The sequence below is a fragment of the Polyodon spathula genome, chromosome 3 (assembly GCF_017654505.1).
Source record: "Polyodon spathula isolate WHYD16114869_AA chromosome 3, ASM1765450v1, whole genome shotgun sequence".
Lineage (NCBI taxonomy): Eukaryota > Metazoa > Chordata > Actinopteri > Acipenseriformes > Polyodontidae > Polyodon > Polyodon spathula.
This window is the reverse complement of record NC_054536.1, coordinates 9,401,970-9,408,699: the sequence shown is the minus strand read 5'-3', so window position 1 is coordinate 9,408,699 and position 6,730 is coordinate 9,401,970. Positions and strand designations below refer to the sequence as shown.

The following is a 6,730-nucleotide window of genomic DNA, read 5'->3' as shown; positions in this document are numbered from 1 at the left end:
CATACCCCTTAGATCATGCTACCACGGAAGCTTTGTTCTTGTTCACAAAACTATTTCTAGTTTAATTTGGTTTCTTTGTTGATGTAAACTTGAGTTTTCTCATCAAAGTTCATGTTTTAAGTAAATATACCACAAAAAATTAAACAGATGTTATTATGTCTCTTGTGATAGTTACTAAGGATGCAACAATATAATTATTATCAGCTTGGGAAAAGTACTATTTTTTTTTTATTTTGTAGCTAGTGCAGGACAAGCATCTAGTCTATACAGCCAATGAGCGAAGAGTGAATTAGAACAAAAGGAATTTCAGGTTATAGTAGCCCTTTTCCTTGAAGCATATACATATACAACATTAATTGGTTAGGTATTGCTCTTCCATTTGAAACAGGACATTGTACAGACTGTATTTTAGTTTTCTCTACCTGCGTGATGTGTTTTTTTTTCACATGTTGTTGTAGGATGGTACATGGCTGTGGAGGCCAATGATGGAGACAGGTACAGTTACACAGTCCTGCAAAGCTTGAGTATTCAACAGGTAAGTTCAGAATGCCTCATGGAATTTTACTATCATATGTATGGAAATGGTAAGCTTATTTCAGAAGAGGTATCACCATAATGTATATATTGAGGATAACAGTGCAATATCTTTACTTTTTCTAGTGGTTATAGCTTATGAAATAATTCCATAAATACCATACAGGTTTAAAATCTGCAGTTTTGAAAGAAGCAGATGCTTAAAATGTTTCTTTCATTAAAAAAAAAATCATATCTGATACTAGTTAAATAAATCTCTGTTTGTAGGCTTTACTTAAGGTTGTCTTACAGATACAGCGATAACCAAATAGAAAAATAGAATCCTTTAAAATGTGCAAATAGACAAAGTACTGCTGAATACTAAGAACACATGACATGAAAGTGCAAACGAGTGGCCAGTCCTCCTGCTCAGTGACATTTTTAAATTCCACAATTGTCAAAATATACAGTACATTTAAATGTAAAGTTGTTTTTTATAGTTAAATACAGCTTTATTGATCTATATTTTAAAGTTATTGAGGAGCCGAGTGTTTACCTATGAGAGGGATCCCGTGACACTCTGCTGTGGACATCCTCCGGAAGCAGAGGAAACGAGTGGAAGAGAGCTGTGGTGGAGATAGGCCGGACACCTAGAGTGTTCCAGCTTCTGCTAGAGGCCACCAGGACCTTCAGCGTCCTGGGAGTCATTGCATTAGATTAGATTTGTTTTCAAAACAGCTATTTAAGTGGTACAGTAATCTGAATTACAAAAAAGTGATACCGTCTTATTTTCCAAAAAGACAAATCAGAGGATAATAAGAGGAAGCCCTTTGACTGAGATATGTAACTTGAACAAGCCTAGTTGTCTTAGTACAAACAAGGCATCAAATCAGAATAATTTTCATATTACTTTCATGCTTACAAAATGTGTTTAGAAAGAACTCTAGAGTTGTTTGTAACAGAGCAAAATGCCAGGCTGAAACCAGGATACAAGAGGGATGCGTTTTAGGATGAATTAATGGCATAGCTGACTAGGGAATATCAATATATTTCAGTCTCTATTGCTCATGGTGTCAGTTAAGATCTTTTAGTGTTTCCACCTGCTTCACAGTTGAATGCATTGTTGCTGCTATGCAGTAAGTTGACTTTGTCTTTTTCTATTGTTGCAGAACCACAGGCTATGTGTCCTGAAGGCACATTTAAATGTTCCAACTCTGCCTGCATTGAAATGTCCAGAATATGTGATTTCAGCAATGACTGCAAGGACAGAAGTAACAAGCTTGACTCCGGTAAGGCTAAGGAAAAGCTTTCAGGTGTGTTTTTGTTTTTGGTTTGTTTTGTTAATGTAATGCTAGTGGCATTTTACGTTTTATCCATGGTTATAATACCCTGAAATTCATTTGTAGCATACTCACAACAAGCAGGAAACCAAATATATTCTGTTTAAAGAAAACATTTTTTTAAGCACTCTCTTGTGTTTTGTGGTTAAATGGTGAAGCTGAAGGCTTGCTTTAAATACACTGGCACTGTTATATGTTTAACTCTAAATATCAAAGCTATTCAAAGGACAGATGTGCTCAGAAGTTTACTTTGCATTCCACTGTTTATAATACATCTTTGGGTACAAATGAAAACATTATTCTTTTGGATCCTTGCCTTTTCAACTTAATAACCATTCATTTATCTCATAGCATGAAGCAAAACTTGTGTATTTAATTGACATTTTGATTGATATTGACTTTATCTCCATGGGCTGCTCTGAGTTACACTGGATTTACCATCAGACTTTTTGAAGTGACTGTAAATCCAATAGGGTTAATTCTGCTTCCGGACAACAAGCTAGTATATGTATAAAAGCACTACTTACTGTCTGTTTTTAAAGTAAGCTTTGCCAGCATATCTGTGTAATTGCTTGTTATGCTGGAGCCATGAGGTCGCTCTTCAATTTCTTTCTTTTGGCCTCTCCACAGAGCTCAAGGGTTTCAAGGGACGCTGCAGTTTTGAAAGTGGATTGTGCTCCTGGGAGAACAGCGACCTGGACACTCCTGGTTACGACTGGCTATATTGGCAAGGTCAATCAGCTGTGTGGAAAACTGAACCGCCAAGAGACCACACCAAGAACTCTGCAGCCGGTAAGTGTGCTGAAAAATACCAAAGAAAGCAGCTACAGAATCAGTATCTACATTCACTGACATAATTATGTTGCAAGATGTACGAAGAGCCAAGTTTTCTCCTTTCAGTGATTTTTGTTCTTCACATCCTTCCACTACCCAAGTATCTAAACCTTAATCTACATGGTTCTGACTGTGTTCTGATTCACATAAGTTGTGGAGTGTGTTCTCAGATTCAATATTGTAATACCAGGCTGATTTATTGAGGCTAAAGGTTAAGTGAAAGCTTTTGGAACTATTTTAAAATATATTATTTTAGAATTATTGGCAACTATTCACAGAGCTTTAATTCCTAACTTATATAAATGTATGTTTAGGTTGTTTCTGTTTGGTTTAAACTTGCCAATGGATATTTTACTGGTCTGGGTTTGGATCAAGTGTTTTAATTGTAGCCTAGTTTACATATTGTGGCTAGCACTGTGACAGAATGCTATGCAAAATCATTTGTGTTATTACTCAAATTACAATACTCTATAAATATAATGAATAGATGCAATATAATAACCTCAATCAGTGTTATTTAAATGTATGTCTTTTTTAAATGCTGCCTCTGAGCCTCAGGACACTTGAAACAAGATTATTTTCACTGAAATTGCTTTTCAATTCTCTAGTGTTCTCACACATTAAATGCAAGAATTTGGAAATCAAAATTATTTCAATCTAATAACTTTTTTTTTTTTTTTTTTGTTGCAAGTTTCTATGTTATTGCTCAAGGCACTAACCAAAGTAAAGGGGACACATCTTTAATCCAATCAAGCACTTTACTTCCATCTGTGTCCCGTACTGTAAGTCTGTATTTGTTTTGTCCTTCGTAGATTGAGATTACTGAATGGTGTCACAAGCAATAATGACGAAATGCCACATTGAAATCAACAGAATATAGCTGAGTAAAGTTTAAATGGAAAATGCCTGCTCTGGGGCACTTAATGATTAGCAAGGGTCAAACCCTATTAGCTAATGTTATGCTGGAACACATTCCTACTCCAGTCTGCCAGGGAAACCAGCTCCCAGCTAGGAGCTACTGTATGTGGGATCAAACTCCAAGCACTGTACACAAGACTACTGTACCTCTGAAGACACAAGATCAAATGAACTCTAGTTTCCTGTAATAATAAACAACACTAATTAACAAATACTACCTTCACATATTGTTGAAAACAGTTCCTTTGCATTGTGATTCATTGCACTGAGCTTGTGATTTTGTTAGACAGACTTCACTGGTTTGTTTCCTCAGGTGCATTTCTATTATTACATTCAGTGGGAGGAGGAGGATGGAGTGTTGTATGTGAAGTTGAGGAAGTCTGACAGTGGCAGAGGTGACAGAATTCTCTGGGTCCGAGACAGGGAAGTTGGATCTTATTGGGAAAGAGCAGAGATTACTTTCTCCAGTCTAGTAAAATCTAATGTATCCTTTGGAGTTTTTCACTACCTTTAAAATCAAAGCAGCGTAACAGACAATTTTACACTTGAGGGCTTAGCACATCAATGAAAAAGTCTTAAGAACATAAGAAAGTTTACAAACGAGAGGAGGCCATTCGGCCCATCTTGCTCGTTTGGTTGTTAGTAGCTTATTGATCCCAGAATCTCATCAAGCAGCTTCTTGAAGGATCCCAAGGTGTCAGCTTCAACAACATTACTGGGGAGTTGATTGCAGACCCTCACGATTCTCTGTGTAAAAAAGTGCCTCCTATTTTCTGTTCTGAATGCCCCTTTGTCTAATCTCCATTTGTGACCCCTGGTCCTTGTTTCTTTTTTCAGGCTGAAAAAGTCCCTTGGGTCGACATTGTCAATACCTTTTAGAATTTTGAATGCTTGAATTAGGTCGCCGCGTAGTCTTCTTTGTTCAAGACTGAACAGATTCAATTCTCTTAGCCTGTCTGCATATGACATGCCTTTTAAGCCCAGAATAATTCTGGTCGCTCTTCTTTGAACTCTTTCTAGAGCAGCAATATCTTTTTTATATGAGGTGACCAGAACTGCACACAGTATTCAAGATGAGGTCTAACTAGTGCATTGTACAGTTTTAACATTACTTCCCTTGATTTAAATTCAACACTTTTCACAATGTATCCGAGCATCTTGTTAGCCTTTTTTATAGCTTCCCCACATTGTCTAGATGAAGACATTTCTTAATACCTTCAATCAAGGTTGAGGCTCACTGGCTTACAATTCGTTTTTATGAATTCAGATTCAAAGATGATCTCCCTAACACATGGTCATCCATTAATATGTCTCGCTTTAGATTTTAGCACTTTTGAAACGGGCTTGTAACCAAGAGGTCCCTGGTTCAAATCCCTGCTCAGCCACAGACTCATTGTGTAACCCTGAGCAAGTCACTTAGCCTCCTTTCTGGTTTTTCCATAACATTCTGGGGGTGAGGTAGCACTCATTTACATTCATATGAATCTTTCTGTAAACTGCAAAACAAGCTGCTTTTTAAATATTCCATTAGCTGCTGAACTACCTTTGGGGTGCAGAGGCTGTGTTTAATGTGTCCTCTTTGTTTAGGTTTACCAGTTCTTCTGTAGCAAGTCTGAAAGTGTTTACTGTATTCCTGCCAGTTCTCAATGTGATTACAGTGTTGAATGTCCTATGGGAGAGGACGAAGAGAACTGTTGTAAGCTCTTTTATAACTTTTAACTGCAACATTCCTACACTGTATAGTTTTGTTTGGCAACATTTAAACTTCACACCTTAAGCAGACCTTTCTTTGAAGTAAAAAAACACTCCTTTGCAGTACTGATCACTTTATTGTAATAGATGAGTAACTGCCACTTATATTTGTTTTGTTTCATTAATTAGGCTGTGACATTATTGTAGAAATGAGTAACTGCAGTTATTTAAAAAAAAAAAAAAAAAAAAAAACCTGCGACATTTACTAATGCATCTAGATTGTAGGTATTGCATTACCAACTTTGATTGCTTAAGTGCAAAATATATTTAAGAGTACCACAACCCTGTAAAATGCAGACCAGAACAAACTAAACTGGACAAACCACAATGATTCTATCCAGATCTTTGAGGAACATTGACTCTGATGAACTAGCTCTGTGTAATGTTGGTTTTTACTGTATTAATAATTCGACTCCATTTAATTTTAAAATCTGGTAAAGGTTTGGGTCATGTCTGTCAATGGTGGTTTGTTCTGTTTTCCGCCCCACATTCAAGAACACCATGTTGCAACACAAGCAATGCAATGGAAAGTGTAGTTTACTGTATAACTGGTTTCAACTGGGGTAGTAATTGGATAGACAATGCCAGTGAGTATAAGGATGCAGTTAAGAAGGATGTGGGTTTGAATCCAGACTTGGAGACCCAGTACTGGATAATGTATTTTTTAAATTAGAAAATGAAAGGGATTGAAAGATTTGAAATGGGCAGACAATATATGCCAAAATAATTTTCAAAAATATCCACTATAACTTCAAACACCCAATCACAAATCCTAAGTAACACTTACAAGAACCTCAGTCAAGTAGAAACTCAGAACCCCCTGTTCTATGATACCCATTTCACTACTACAGTACATTGTTTTAACCTCTGTACAGTATATCAATAATACAGACGGCATGCTTTGTGCCTACACATTTGTTATGAAGAGTTTGTCTATGATTCTCTCATTTTGCTGTTGTTCAATAAAAAACGTTCAACATTCTTCTATATTTTAACGCTCCATACCTCATACGGTGTGTTGTACTATATAATCACTACACATTCTATCAGAGATGTCACCCCCTTAAGTTCTGGCCCCGGGACTGCTTTGTGTTTGTTGACAGAAACACTGCATTGTTAGACCTGTGCATCAGCTTCAAATGAAACTTCAGGGATGTGAAAAAACATCCACACCATTGTGAATGAGGGAATTTCACTAGACTAAGCAGAACCATGTCTAGCACCACCCTCTTAAAAGAACAAATTGGACTTGTTGAATTGCTAATGGTCTCATCACGTTAAGTATATTTTAGATTCAGGAAAAGGTGAGCCTGTGGGGAAATGAAGTACTTTACCCTCACAAGTTCATTGCATTTATTCATTGCATATATATA

General features: G+C 36.6%; 1 pseudogene; it reads left to right on the top strand.

Moving 5' to 3' along the window:
• Window positions 1-466: 466 nt before the first annotated feature.
• LOC121307718 overlaps window positions 467-6,730 on the top strand; it is a 69,517-nt pseudogene continuing 63,253 nt past the window's right edge.